Consider the following 17,408-nt stretch of genomic DNA (forward strand, 5'->3'; position numbering starts at 1 on the left):
CAAGGCCTGGAGCCACTATGTATTCTTCCCAACTCTTCTCCTCTCTCTCTCACACACTCGCTCGCTCATTCTGATTATTATTTCTCTTCTGCGTTTATGTGTCCGTGCGTTCGTTTTACCATGCAGCTCACTACAATAAATTGCTTTCTTTATTAATTAACTTACAGATATTCTTCTATAATGAAAAAAAAAAAAAAGAAAGAAAAAACAGTGTGCTACACTAATTCCATTTAAAAAAAAAACAATGAATTTTTTTTTTGTGTGTGTGTGTGGGGGGGGGGTTCCATTTACACAAACTGAGCCACAGCAACGCATGGCCGAGTATGGCAAGTATATATAATTATTTGCTATAATAATTATTAAATACCTACAGACACTAGTGTTTTATCCTTTCGGGAATCATCAGTGCAAGGTGTCACGATTAACACCAGTCAATAGATTCGAACCCGGCGACAGAAGCCATCCCTGGCTTCATTAGCAAAAACCTAATCCATTCGGCTACCGTTAACCGCGAGAAATGCTGTGGAATTTTAAAAATTTGGTTTTTTAAATGCTTGTTAACGTCTGTCAATGTGATCTAATCATTATATGATGATCTGCGCATAAGAGCTAAATTGACCGACTTTAATTCAACTGAAAGTGCTAAACGATAAGAAACGATTTTCTTAAAGGGGCTGACATAATTATTTACTATAATAATTATTAAATACATACAGACACTAATGTTTCATCCTTTCGGAAATCATATATATATATATATATATATATATATATATATATATATATATATATATATACTACGCTCTTATATTGATTTATTACATTTTTTGCAGATGGTCAAGTGCAAAGTTACTTTATTCATTTTAGTTCATGTTCAATTACAACTTTTGAAAGTCATTGACAGAGAATGTTCTGTAATGTATACACATATGAAACCCAAATTTTTTTAAGAATAAACATTCATACTTAAATGCAATTCTATTTGTTAGTGAGCAGTATCTTATAAACACCATAGCTTCATGCAATTAACATGTATAATCTGATATCTCGGATATGACAGGAAACTGTCATACAGAACTCACACCAAAGAAGCTCGCAAAAAATCTATCGATGCGTAACAACCTGCTCACAGCTCTGGCTAACAAGCAAAGATGCTACACCTGTCAGCGTAAGCACTGTGCTACTCAATTACAGAATACTGCATAGCAGCGTGAATTTGTTCCGCTCATACAGCAAAGGTCGACATTAAGCTAAGCAAGATATTCAGGATAATTGCTGACAACCTGAAATCGTCCAACTGGTCATCAGTTTACAGGCTGTCCGGAATCGCTCTGCTGCAGATTTGTAAAGCAATAGCGAAGGCAGAGCGTGACAAGCAGAACAACAACAATTGTTATCTCCAATATGAACATCAAGAAGCGCTGCAGCAGCTAACACCCCAATATACCTTTATCAATGTCACAGTCATCGGATTAAAAAAAAAAACCTCCCAGCAGATTCTGAACTTCCCAGGAAAGTGTGGTTAACTGTCCAAACGAATCTTGCCAAAACATGGGACAACCTGCACAAGTGGGCTATGTATAAGACACTCGATGTCCATGCAACGTCGGCATGCAGACTATCATACACATCCTCACGGACTGTCTCCTCAACAAGACATGCTTCGATCCGGACTTGAGCGATGCCTTGGACACTGCCTGACGATGGATTTCAAGATGGACCGAAACGCTATGGTGATGACCCAACAGACCGTATTATCTTATTTAAATGCATTACTTCCACTTTGGGCGTTTTTCATCAATCTGTGCATGCTAATTAGGACTGACAGTTCTCTCATTTTCTGGATGAAACTTGAGTATCTCCAGTGGAAGCAACTATGAATAGCATTTAAATAAAATAATAAATATTGCTTGTTGTATTATTGATGATCGAACACTGATATATTTTCTCTGTTAACACGGAACATGTACTTTTTGGGTAGAGCATTGTCGTAAGTAATCCCACCCACTACTTAATTGGCTGAGAAATGTGAAGCCTGCTGTTTGTTTGTAAATAAAGTGGTTTGAGCACTATAAAAGTGGTGGACGAATGTTTGTTTAAAATAGACATTTGCGGAGGTTATTTATGGGCGCTGCTGCCGTGGATCCATGGATAGAACTGCCGACTATCAACATGATGGTTCGAGATTCAATCCTTGGCTTGGGAAAGGTGCTAGTCTAGTCGCACTGATGAGTTGTGATACAACGAAACAGTACTGTATATACATACATACATGCATATATATATGCATATACGAATATATATATATATATATATACACATATATATATTCATATATATATCATAAATAATAAAAATAAATAATATAATAAATAAATAATATATATCAATCAATACCAATATCAATAAGGGCTTTATCACTCAATGAGGAACCCCTCCCTGGACTTTAGTCATCTAACTCTGTCTCGAGCTATCCGCTGCCACGTGGGGCCCATGTGTTGTATCAGGTCGTCCCTCCATCTTGTTCTTGCTCTTACCTTTGGCCTCTTATGTTTACGAGGTGTCCATTCCGTTGTCCTAATGGACCATATGTTGTAATATTGTTTGACTACGTGCTCTGCCCATCTGTGTTTGGATGTTTTGATGCCAGTATTGTTTATTGGCGGATCCAGATGTTTGTCTTTTTATCTTGTAGAGTGATGCCTAAACATTATCCTCTCCATCTTCCTTCTGTACTACTGCCAAGATTTCACTTTGGCGAGTTGTCAGGGCCCATGTTTCACTATCGTAGATCATGACAGGTAGTACATATTCATTGCAGATCTTCCCTTAGATTGATATATTTGCTTTTTCGGCTTCTCATGATATTCTCCACTTTCCCAAAAGTTGTCCATCTCAATGCTATCCTCCTCTTTATCTCAGGGAGGAGACCTCCATCTTTCGCAAGTAGATGTAGCTTTCAATTCAACGGTCTTTCCATCAACAATTATTGACGACTTGGCAGCGTGCTGGTTTAACATCACCTTGGTCTTGCCAAGATGCATGTTGAGGTTAACCGGTTTGCTCTTAGATAGGATGTCGTTTAAAGGTTTGCTCTTAGATAGGATGTCGTTTAAAGGTTTGCTCTTAGATAGGATGTCGTTTAAAGTGTCATTTAGTTCCTGAGGAGAGTGTGCCATCAGTGCTATATCATCAACGAAGATGAGATGTGACAGATGTTCACCATCGATGTTGACTCCACTACCCTCCAGCTATATAATAAATAATAAATAAATTAAATCTCTACAATTATATAAATGCAACTTTGTCTGTGTGTGAGTTCGTTCCTTATAGACTACGAAACGGATTTTCTTTAAAATTTACAGAACTTTAGTGTATAAGTCTAGGAGTGATCTCAGTTAATTTTTGTCTCAGAACACCTCCGATAATTACCGATAATCGAAACCGTTATTTTAATTTATCTATCATCGGTAAAGCCATTGATGTCGTCACTTAGCAACAATGATAGAACAATGAGTCATGAAAATTTTACTGTGGGTAAGTTGATAGCATCTTTTTTTCTGCATGACGTGGTTTGTAGGTTCAAACTCCGTACGTAAATTTTTTTTTTTCATTAACTGCAAAGAATTTTATATAAAATAATTTTATATATATATATATATATATATATATATATATATATATATATATATATATATATATATATATATATATATAAACAGTAGGTTCTCCAGAGTGCAATATAGAATAACATATATTTTGGACTAAATTACTGCATGGAGACATGTGAAGCTTCCTCCCGGGCAATTTCACGGATTTAAATGACAATAATATGAGTGTGAAATATTCGTTGATCATCATTCAATCCCGGGTAACGTCATGTCTCCATGTAAGTAATATATATATATATATATATATATATATATATATATATATATATATATATATATGTGTATATATATATATATATATATATATATATATATATATATATATATATATATATATATATGTACGAGGCATGCGTTGTGACTCACTGTAGTTAAACGATAACAAAAGAGAGAGAAAGCGTATGCTTCTTACGTGCGTAATTTCAGAAAACCTTTGGATACACAATATTTTTATTTGTTCTATTTTCTGTCTAGTTATAAAGATTGTCTGGTTTGTACACCTTAGATTAAGCAACATGTGAGAGGCAATCATTATGTTTATGTAAACCACACAATTGTAAAGATTGTGATTAATTTTGTAAAGTAATGCTCATGTGATGATTTTAACTTTGCGACGCCCAATGCAGGTTATTCTATTTTTCTAAAAAAAAAAATAAAATCCATAAATATTTAATAAAGTAATACATTATTATAATTCCAAAAAACAAATTCAAACACTGTAAAACCATTTATGCGAAATATAATTAAGTATTACATATTTCCGTAAAGTAAAAAACGTTGCTTAATTATTTAGAACTAAAAAAGGAAGTCCCATTTCGTAAATGAAACATTTTTTTATATCAATCTATGTTTTCTATATCTAGGTTTTCATCTGACATTTGTCGTGTAGTTGCATACGCTTCTGTTCTGCCCTTTTTTGTAATGTTAAAACATGCATTTTTGTTTGCAGTGTTATAAACAATGTTTTACTCAGAGAACTTCTGTTTCAACTATTTTTTTTAATGTAAAAAGAATAGTTGAAACAGAAGTTCTCTGAGTAAAAGAAAAAGTAGTCGTGTCTTTCTTTTCTTACAATTTTTTTGAATGCTTTGTTTAATAAAAATTACAATTCCTCAGCAATTTGCGTTGCATTATCCGTTTTTTTTTTTTTTTTTTTTTTTTTGTGAAGGCAAAAATGAATAGTTAACGAAATTATTATTTTTTTTAATACTGTTATAAACTGTGAAGTAGCGTTGGTTTTAGTGTCCGAAATTAATGTCGTGATCATATTAACTGAAATATTAACAGAAATGTTAAAACAACAAATCAAGTCATTTTTTGTTATTTACGAGAAAGCTTAGTGTTTTATTGTTGAAACATACCCAGAAACGAAGTTTAACGAAAGGTGAGAAAATGTGTAGTCAGCTAACTAAGTAAACGGCGAAAAGGTTGAGAAAGAAAGGTTGCCACGTGCCCTGCCCGGTGATAATTCCCGTGTAATACAATAGCAAAAGAAAACAAAATAATTTATTAAATAAAAATTTAGTTAAAATTAAAAAAGTTGATACACGCATTCATTCGATTAAAATGTTATAGCAAAATTTGAAGTCAATCGGTAAAGTTCGTTTTTAGATTACTTGTTAGTATATATGTGGTGCCGGGAAAACTCGTCCCGGGAAAACTCGTCTCGGGAAAACTCGTCTCCGGAAAACTCGTCTCCGGAAAACTCGTCCCCTTTCGCTAGGTAGAAAAACTGGTCCCTTACTGAATAAATATCGATTGAAAACACATTTTATGATCGTTCCGGAAGGAGATATTGTTTTTTAAAATAAACTATAGCCCCCCCCTCCATAATATTTTTTAAAAATATTTTTACTTGTTTAATGTATTTTTTGTGTTTTTAATAAAAGCGTTTATTATGTTCATAAACGAGACCGCATGTTTTTTTTTATATTAATATAAAAAGAATTTACTTATATACTGTTGTTTATAAAAGGGTAAAATCGATTTTTCTACCTCGCCGACTATGTTGTTTATTTAATTTATTTGGAATTGTTTATTTGGTAAAGAAAAAAAAACAGAAAACAAACAAAAAACATGTCGGTCGAGTGTTACGGAAGAACGGGAAGTAATGCCCGGTATATCGCATCTTAGAGGGTCTTGATAATCGCTAAAAAATAGAAAATTAAAGAAATTACTGAGGGAGATTTGGTTTTAAAAAGAAAATAATAAATTTTAATATTTTTAAAAATATAATTTAGAGAGAGAGGGGGGGATAAAACCTATATCTCCCTTCGAAAAGCAACCAACAAAAAATGAAATTAAAAAGATTCTTGATAAACGATAGCGGAGTTTTCAATAAAATTGATTAATAAATTTATTTAGTGATTACTTTCTCTCTTTCTTATTGATTTTAGAATTTTGAAGTAAAAATTAAAAAAATTAAAAATGAGTTAACGAGCACATGGCATCTCTCGCGCCAAAAAAATATTTCGCTTTTAATTTATTAGTTAATTTTTGCAAAATTTGACAGGACGACAATAAATGTTGATAATTGATAAAATTATAATTTTAAATAACGCATGAGTGCATTTGGTATGACAGAAAACAAAAACATAACAACAAAGAACTATCATAATTAAAAAACAAAACCAAAAGCGTAACGAAGAATCGAATCGCTCCCTGTTTTTTAATTTTTGGGTTTTGGTTTTTTTTATTGTTTTTATGACTCCAAAAACATCGTTAAAATAAGAACAAAAAAAATTTGTAATTAACTTTGTATGAACATAATAAACGCTTTAAAATAAGTTAAGCCACTAAGAACTTAGCCAGTTAGCTAGAAAACGGACACTTAGAAAATCGATTTTATTTAAAAAAAAAACCCCAAAAAACATTGAACAATAAAGATATTTTTAAAAAAATATTATGGGGGGTGCTATAGTTTATTTTAAAAAACAATATCTCCTTCAAGAACGATCATAAAATGTGTTTTCAATCGATATTTATTCAATAAGGGAACCAGTTTTCCTACCTAGCGAAAGGGGACGAGTTTTCCGGAGACGAGTTTTCCGGAGACGAGTTTTCCGGAGACGAGTTTTCCGGAGACGAGTTTTCCCGAGACGAGTTTTCCCGAGACGAGTTTTCCCGAGACGAGTTTTCCTAAATTCTATATATATATATATATACACACACACACACACACACACACACACACACACACACATATATATATATATATATATATATATATATAGCGGCGCCAAAAAGAAAGTCCGCACGTGTCATTTTTTTCAAAAACTGCATTTTCTTTTACTTATTTAATGATGAAAGACATCTCACATTGCAAATGATTCTATATGCACGATTAATTGAACACAAGGTGCTATTTTACTAACAGTATTAATGCCTGAATAACCCCGTAGTGGACACAATAGGGTTTGAAATCAGCAAAGCCAATTCTGTAGGCCATGATGGTATTCATTCAGTCAATCACGTACCCCCTTCCAATTCTTTTATTAAAAAAAATAGGTTGAAGATGTTTTCATTGGCAATTATTCTAATTGCTCCCTTCTTTTGATTTAGTTTGGACAAAGATGGAAAGTTGGAGGAAGGGGAGTAGCTTCGATTAATTTGTTTCAAAGCCTTAATAATGTTTAGACAAAATCATGTGAAGATTGAGTGGTATTAAGGGGCTAAGGAGATTGTGGTGAAAGCTTAGCGGGTCAAGTCCTTAAAAAAGGGCTCGCAGATTGCGTGTGTTTTTGTTGAACACAAGACTTGGTAAAGCAACATAGAAACAAGGAAGAAAACTTTGAAATACACGTTTGTTGCCTAATGTATGTTATATTTAGTTTTTTTCCCTCGCGTCTGTTGGATAAGCAATTTTGAAATTAAATAACAAGGAAAATAATAGGCAATAAACTAAAAGACTATTACAGGGTAAATAGTCATAGTATCTATATATTATCTATAAATAGTCATACTATCTATATATTATCTATAAATGCGTATACTATCTATATATTGTCTATAAATATGTATACTATCTATATATTATCTATAAATATGTATACTATCTATATATTATCTATAAATATGTATACTATCTATATATTATCTATAAATAACCATACTATCTATATATTATCTATAAATACGTATACTATCTATATATTATCTATAAATACGTATACTATCTATATATTATCTATAAATACGTATACTATCTATATATTATCTATACTAAGGCAAGTTTTATTTTTGCCTACTTCCTGGGTGCCCCTTTTTGGCGAGCTGGTTTTCCCTCACATTAAAAAACGACCTTGTGTCACATTTTGCTGTTATGAGCAAGCAAATAAATAGCAATAACTTTTCAACAAATAATAAACACATATATATGAATAATAAAGAAATAAAAAAAGCACATAGTTAAATTATAACTAACCACTTGAGAAAGCTGCATACGAGTTAAATAATAACTGAGCGACAAAGAAGGCTATATATTTAACGTTTCACCATCCAACCAACCACCAACCCTTAAGTGTAACACTTAACCATCAACGAAGGCTGTATATCTATTTAGTAACACTTAATCATGCAAAGAAGATTGTTAAATAATTACTAGAGCTATAACAACAGAATATTCTTATCATTATTTTGGCTCTCGAGTATATATCCGACACAGTAAGACATAGTTAATCAACCGAGAACCACGCCACTATATGAAATCATATAAGATATCAACGGATACACACTCGAGAGTCAAAACAATGAAAAGAATATGCTGTTGTTCATAGCCCTAATAATAACTAACCATCAGACAAAACTATAGCAACAACATTTGCGTATGAGAAAGAGAAAGAGAGGGAATCATTGAAGGGAGAGGTGTGAAGGGAAAAGTAATAGGACTAAGGACTAAGAGAGAGAGAGAGAGAGAGAGAGAGAGAGAGAGAGAGAGAGAGAGAGATTGAGAGAGAGAGAGAGAGAGGGTGGGAGATAGAGAATGAAGAGAGAGAATGGAGAGTGAGAGGGAGAGTGAGAGTGTGTGTGTGTGTAAGAGAGAGAGAGAGAGAGAGAGAGAGAGAGAGAGAGAGAGAAAGAAGAGGAGGTCAAAATTGTTACACACACTTTCTATTTTGTTATCGATGAAATATCTAAGTAAACAACGCCAAGAGTTGATGACTCCCCTTTGGGAATAGTCCGACATGACTGTTTCATTGAGTTTTCCGATTCATTACGGATCATTCCATCGATTGCCAAAACCTGAGTGTTAACTCTCTCCACCCAATTTTTTTTTTTACTCTTTAACAAAGAATAAAAATAAATAAATAAATAAATAAATAAATAAATAAAAAACCATTAACTCAACACGCCACGTCTACTGCAAACAATTCATGAAAGTGGCGGTCATACGTGAATTTTTAAAGTTTTGATATGTGTGCATCCTTAAGTCATATGGTAGTGAATACGGTTGAAGAGCTAAATGTTTTGGTTTCCATTCTAGCTAAGGGTACGCAAGCCATATTTGTTTAAAAACTTAAAATAACAGAGCTCTAATCTATGGTCTCCCCTTGTCAAACTTTCACGAAAAACACTCGTCAAGATCGGAACCACTATCAATAATTTCCCCTGCACTTTATCTGTGCCTGAACATATACAACAGTATATCTTCTATTATCGATATATTTTTCTATTATATATAGTTGTTAAATTTCAATTCTGAAATCAAAATATAGACACATATATTCGAGTAAAGAATTTATTGTTTGATAAAAGGAATATATAGAAGGAGTTATATTAATTTCTTTAATCCATGGATTTTCAATAACGGCTCATATCATCAGAGGAAATGAAATGCGGTTAGCAAAATGTTCAACTGTGAAAAGGCACTTATTTTGCCTTTCAGCACAAATATTGAAAATAGTTTTTTGGTGGTGAATGATTGTTATATGAAAATAATTATTGGAAGAGGGAATTTCATACAACCTGGGCAGTCCAATATCGGATGGAGTATAATGTCCTCCGGGGTAATTTCCAAGTAGGCAGAATATTGGTCGAAGGGAGAAGGCAGTAATCCCATATAACAAAATGCGTGGTTGTTCTTTATTGATATTCCGAAAGATATACGGGGCGGCCGTATTCGTTGGTGTTTTGAATGCGTTTTGGTATATGTAATCCAGATTCTTTTTTTGGAGTTGGCACAGTATATCAGATATTGGATGGATGTACCAATCCATTGCATATATTCCCATGGGTGATGGAATTATATATGCATGTCTATGGTGCAATGGAACTCGAAACTCAATGATCTTGGTAGCAAAATATTCCGAGAGATGATTTTTAGAAGCGATGTGTTGGACGAATATCTTCTAATATGGGATTAAGGAAATTAAAATAACCCCTTCTATATATTCCTTTTGTCAAACAATAAATTCTTAACTCGAATATATGTGCCTGTATTTTGATTTCAGAATTTAAATTTAACAACTAAATTTATATATTGCTCTATTCTTAAATCTTTTCCTTTTTGGCTAGGATCACCCAGAAAGTGTTACCTCTAGTAATATCTATCAGGATTTTCATCGGTGTCTTATCTCGCTTATATATATATATATATATATATATATATATATATATATATATATATATTGCGGCCAACTCATCCTCTGGCCTTCTGCAGTAATTACTTTCAGTAATTACTGCCTTGTCTTATAGTTGTTGTCTCACCATGTTTTGGCCAAGTAATCCTCTGACCTTCTTGGATAGGATTAGAACCGTTATTTTAAGACAGTGCTTAACTGACACCGTAAACCTAATACCTCTGTCAGAGCGAGAAACACTCAATTTTCTCTCTCTCTCTCTCCCTCCCTATATATATATATATGTATATATATATATATATATAGAGAGAGAGAGAGAGAGTCATCCACATACAGTACTGTTTCGCTGTTTCACAGCTCATCAGTGCGGCTAGACAGGCAACTTCCTCAAGCCAGGATCGAAACCCGATCGTCTAAATGATAGTCAAGGCTTCTCACCATTACGAAAAGTAGAAATTTACAAAAAGTTTCCATTATTCGGCAGAAAACACTTGTCCACGGATATATTTTATGCACGTAAAAATAGTTAAAATATTTTTAAATAAAATATTTAATAAATAATAAAAATATGCAATGTAAAAATTAAATACAAAAATAAGCAAGGGTTCAAAATAGCTTATATAACGCGAAAAATAACAACAATAAATCTTATATATATATATATATATATATATATATATATATATTGATGAAGATACAATCATTGATTATTTGCATTCTGTGAATAACAATTTTCCGTTTCGAATCCATCCAAATTAATATGTTTCTGCTCTTCACTCCCTATCCCTACCCATAGCTCTGTTTCCCCTTTTGAACGATTTTCGATCGACAAGGCCTGAAGGTGCCATCATCTGCAGCTGAAGATGGCTGGCAGTCATCAACAAGAGGTAATCGTCTTCCTACGGCGTCATTCTCACCAACTGCGAATCCAAACAAATGATTGGCGAATTCCTGCTGACTTTATCCGTTTTGGACGGTAGGGCATCAGTGTCAAGACAACAGGACTCCTCGTAAGATTTTCGAAACTGTCACGATAATCTAACATGTAAGACATTGTTGCTGTCTGTATGTCTGCATGATAGAACGGAAATTGGTTTCTTTGTTTCTACTGATTTTCCATCACATGGAAACATTTCGTATTATATATTGTTTTAGGGAAGTTGAGTGCGCGCGCGCACACACACATATTTTATATATTTTTATATTTTTTATTTTTATTTTTTATTTTTTATGTAAATACAGTTATATCTTGCTATGATGTGTAGACCGTTTCAATCATATTAGATATCATCAGACAAGAAAAATTAAGGTACAAAAATTAAAAAGGTTCCAGACCTTCCCTCTATATTATTATATTACCCCCTCCTCCTTACCACCTCCTGTAACATTTAACTACCATTGCAACTCTCCCTTTTTAACCCCTCCCCCTTCTTTAACAGAAACTGGATCTTCGGAATCAATTTAAATCCATAAGAACTTTAAATTTTGCCCATTGCCAGTCATGGCAAATTTTCTGTCCTCAAAATTTGATAAGGTCTGGAACCTTATATAACTAAAACAAATAAAAATATATAATTTGCTCTATGATTGAGCACTATCAACGACCCTTGATTATTATCAATTATTTTCAATTTTTGGATATCTTCCTACCGGAAATATATATATATATATATATATATATATATATATATATATATATATATATATATATATATATATATATATATATATATATACACCGTACTTTGGAGTAATTGCGCCAAGTCTAGAGTAATTGTGCAAACTATGTAAAAGTGCTCTTTTAGCAAGTACGCATATAAAGAGCACTTTTTTTTAGTTGGCGAAATTACCCCCGGATTTTACGCAATTTTCCCCCAAATTTGGCGCAATTACCCAAACAAAAGTACGGTACACACACACACACACACACACACACACACACACACACACACACACACACACACACACACACACACACATATATATATATAAAAACTTGATATTTGGAACTTGGAGAATTATATATATATATATATGCATATATATATATATATATATATATATATATATGCATATATATATATAATTCTCCAAGTTCCAAATGTCAAGTTTTCTTTGTTGGTCATTTATTACTTTTCAAAACGGATCCATTACAACATTGTTTCGTAATACTGCTAACAAGTTTGCAAAAATTATGTTACTGTTACATATTTAGTCATGTACTTATCAGATGTTTACCTTAAAACACTCATAATGAGATATGGAGACATGTTTGCTGCAAGTCTACAAATTAAAACATGAAGCAATAGCTATTACAATACGCATGCATATTCATAATGCCGTCGTTTGACTTTCACCTGGTAAATTCCATGTTTTTTAATTTTCACCCTTTTACACCGATTATCCCCGGCTAAAACCCAAATATAAAGTTTCACATGGGTTCGAATACCTTATATATTAAGTTTCATGTCTGTAGACCAAAAACTGACAGAGGAGTTTGGTAGGCATTTTTTTAAACAAATATATATATGAATACATACATATATATATATATATATAGAAAGAGGTTTGTGTTTACTATAACCTTTTTACGCAAATATTACGCAAGTATAAATCATGTAGAATATTTGCATGAATATAATTTCACGTAATAATTAACTAAAGATTATCATTCCATAAGAAAACCGAAAAAAACTAATAGGGAATTAATTAAAATGAATGTTTAAAAGAATATGCAAATTAGCTAGATCGTTTGCAGATGAATGCAATTCCATGACCCACATATAAGAAAAATGTATTTTCTTTTCAAATAAATAGAAAAAAAGGATTTTAATATGAATATCAATACACAAGAAATCAAATTTATTGGAGTATGGATTTATTTAAACTTTTTTATCCGCTTGTTTTTTATTTTTTATTTTTTAAAAAATTTATTTTACCATTCTTTCAGTCCTATTTTAAATTTGTATTAATTTTTATACTTTTATATTTTTATAGTCTATTTTCCAGTTAGAGTATGCTTAGTAAGTAATTAGTAGATATAGGACAACAGCATATTCTTTTCATTGTTTTTGACTCTCGAGTGTGTATTCGTTGATATCTTGTATGCTTTTATATAGAATGATGTGGTCCTCGGTTGATCAACTATATCTAACTCTGCACTAAATTCGTCATAACAAAACTGATTCTCCAATTTAATCCTGCTTGCAAATGTAATTCTTTTTCTCTGGATATAAAAAATGCTTTCATAATTTTTTAGTTCTTTGATGGTAAATTGATTTCTCACGATATGGATTTTCAGTATAAAATTAATGAGTCTTAAGCTGTCTTTGACGTTAGTATTATTTGGATATTTCGGACTGCTATTCTCATTTTGAGTGTCATTTCAATAACGTTTCAGTCGATGTAACCGCCGACCTTCTTCAGGTGTATCATTGTCAGACTCGGGGATCTTCTATCAATCTCAGTAATCTGCACAGAATTTCAAACAGTACCCATTATTTAATCCACGATTATTGCATGTTCTCATTCCGTCAGCCATGACTGGGTAGTTCTAAGTAATTAGTAGGGCTATGACAACAGCATATTCTTTTCATTGTTTTTGGCTCTCGAGTGTGTATCTGTTGATATCTTATATGCTTTTATATAGAATGATGTGGTCCTTGGTTGATAACTATATCTAACTCTGTCGGATATATAATCGAGAGTCAAAACAAAAAAATATATATTCTCTTGTCGTAACCATATAAATGAGAGAAAGAATGATTCGATAAGGAAGGGACAAACAATTAGTTACAATCACTACCAACAATTTCCAACACTCTATCTAGGCCTAAATCTTGATTAACTGTATCTAACTATGTCGGATATATATATATTCGACAGTCAAACCAATGATAAGAATATGCTGTTGTCATAATCATAGTAATAAGCCTTTAATACGAAACTTCATGTTGTTTTATTCGTTTTTTTTTTCTTTGTTTATATTCTTCGGAGGTTTAATTGGTAGTTGAATTTAAATTAATCCCACAAGTTTTGATAGCATCGTCACTTGTTATAACATGAGTTGTTATACGTTTATGTATTTGAATTATAATTTCTTATTTCATCTTTATTTACGTTGTGTGTGCTAAGTTTAAAAATTTGGACAAGTAGAAGTAAGATTATTCTCTCTTTCTATTTTAATCTAATCAAAGGGGGGTAATTCTTGTAAACTCAATATGCCAGAGTCTTATTCATCCTGTGTTCTATTTTAATGAAATTTCAGTGGACTGAATCTGTTCTTTATTCTTTCCTAAGTTTTCCTATTTCGCTAACCAATTCTAATAAATTTTACATTTTGTATATTCTTTGTTGTTTTGGGTCCAATATCATATTTATATTTATAATCACTTATCCATTCTTTCTCCATATTTTCTCCTTGGATATATTTATTCACGAGGAAACGAAGATGCAGAAGATTTGCGCCAAGTTTGTTCCAAGGGTGCTCAGAGAATATAAAAAAAGGAAGACAGCAGAGAGATGGTCGAGATGATTAAGTCAGATCCCGTAGTTCTTGATGCTCTCGTGACCTGCAACAAAAGCTGGATTCACTTCTATGATGCAGAGACCAAAAGACAGAGTTCCCTGTGGAAGCATACTGGCTTCACAGACCCAAGAAGGCCAGGCAGAGCAAATCCACCCAGAAACTTATGAGGATCTTTTTTTTTTTTTTTTTTTTTGACAGCACGGGCATGATCTACATGCACCGGGTTCCCACTGGACAGACAGTCAACAAGGAATACTATGTTGATGTTTTAAGAGAGTTCAGGAAGAGCCCAGCACTCTTGCAATAAGGTCAATGGCATTTCCATCAGGATAATGCACTAGTTCACAACTCCATCCTTGTCACAGACAAGATTTGACCAAGATTGACATCAAGACAGTTCCTCACACTCACTATAGTTCAGACCTTGCTCCTCGTGACTTTAGGTTATTCTCTAAGCTCAAGGAAAACCTTAAAAGCTGTTATGAGAAAATTGAGGAGAGTAAAAAGGCTGTATCGAACCTAATCCTAACCCTAATCCCTATGATTTTTGATTATCCCATAAGCTAAAGGAAAACCTTAGAGGCTGTCGTTATCAGACAATTGAGGAAATGAAAGAGGCTGTGAGGCGACAAGAGTCATTGACATGTTCACACAAGAGGACTTCCGTGGGGCCTTAAAGAAGTTGTTCGAACGGTAGAATAAATGCATTGCAGCCGGAAGAGATTACTTCGAAGAGAACTATAGTTTCATGTGTGTACTATCAATTAAAGTGCCTATACGAGAAAATTATAATGATAATTAAAAACAAACAAACAACAACAACAAAAACCATGGAAATACAATAAATAATATTACAAAAATGTATCTAACCTAATCCTAACCCTAACCCCTATGATTTTTGATTATCCCATAAGCGCATCGAAAACCTTAGCGGCTGTCGTTATGAGACAATTGAGGAAATGAAAGAAGCTGTGATGAGACAAGAGTCATTGACATGTTCACACAAGAGCACTTCCATGGGGGAGGGGGCTTCCAAAAGTTGTTGGAACGGTGTAACGGTATTGCAGTCGGAGGAGATGTGTGTGGAAATATACTTTATTTCCTTACAATATATACCAATCCTTATTTAATAAGCTCAATGTAATTACAGAGCAATATAATGAATGAATGACAAAAGTCTATATTTCAAAGTTCAGGATGTTGATCATCTTACAATTTATTCCTTTAATTCAGTTGACATTTAAAATTTTGATAGTATCTGTTTCGTAACACAAAATCAATCACTTGATTATCATATCAATCAGTGAATCTATTTTGCCCTTAACTCACCAGAAGAAATAGTAACAACCAAACCAAAAGGAAATAAAATGCGTTTTGACATGATTAAAATCAGAAAATTGGAAGAGAAGCTGTAAATACCTTATAATATGTTTACATTACGCCATTTTGAAACAAAGTCGTGGTAGCTAGTTTTTTTGGCGTGAACCTTGTGTTTAAAATGCTTCCTCACCCCTCTGAAAATCCATGAGGATTAAATCCGCTGATCGTGGATAGTACTCGGTGCTTACTCTTCGTCCTAACCATCTGTTTGGCAGGTGACCATAAAGATAGGCTGTTGCGTCATGATGATTATGGCGATGTGGTCCACTGGTCCATCCTATTGGAAGTACCATTCTTTATTCTTAAACATCTCTTGGAAACGTTGGGTGGCATATTCATGTAGCAAGTTGAGATAATTTAAAGAGTGCATACATTTTATTGGACCACTCTGTATATATATATATATATATATATATATATATATATATATATATATATATATATATATATATATATATAAACAATTTTGACCGATTTCAAAGTCCAAGATTTTATTTAATTCTCTCATTCTCTCTCTCTCTCTCTCTCTCCACACACACACACACACACACACACACACACACACACACACACACACACACACACACACACACACACACACACACACACACACACATATTGTAGTGGAATGAGTAAAAAAAAAAAATTCAAACATCAATGACTACTCAACTAAAAAGAGAGAAGAGACTTGAAATTTTATATTCTATTTCAGCGTCATGTAAACAATGGACATCATCTCACATTTTTTGGCTCATTGCCTTTCTCCCTGATTAACTAAGCTAGGTCTGTCAGGTCATAGAATCCTCTTCAGCCAGTATGATGGGGGAGGCAGACTAGTAAACAGAGGAAAAGGATGCACGTGCGAAAGAGAGGGACAGGTTGGGGAGAGAGTATGGAAATCTATCAGTAAGCACCTGTCAGTGATGTTGTTTGTAAGCAGCGTCACACTGCTTTGTTGACACAGCGCCTTCTTATCGGCCATGGCGTTTTCTCCCATTAATTCTGTTTTTAAGCGTCATATTTCAATTGGTATTACAACGTGAGAACTTGACTCGGATTAGTTTGCTGCTAATGGAAAGAAAAAGAAATAATAGAATTTAAACACTCGACCATCGTCACCCACCCACTAATATATATATATATATACATATATATATATATATATATATATATATATATATTATTATAATAAAGTCGTATTCCTGTCTGTTTGTTTGTTTGTTTGTTAACAATTTAATTGTTTCACAAATT

At 32.9% G+C, this 17,408-nt stretch overlaps 1 protein-coding gene across 4 annotated transcripts in view; it reads left to right on the top strand.

Annotated features, from left to right (window-relative positions):
- Nucleotides 1–17,408, top strand: part of LOC145242513 (protocadherin gamma-A4-like) — a 590,587-nt gene that overhangs the window by 558,716 nt on the left and 14,463 nt on the right. The gene's annotated exons all lie outside the window — the stretch shown is intronic.

Source organism: Euprymna scolopes, chromosome 21, assembly GCF_053919585.1.
Source record: "Euprymna scolopes isolate OS-2025 chromosome 21, ASM5391958v1, whole genome shotgun sequence".
Lineage (NCBI taxonomy): Eukaryota > Metazoa > Mollusca > Cephalopoda > Sepiida > Sepiolidae > Euprymna > Euprymna scolopes.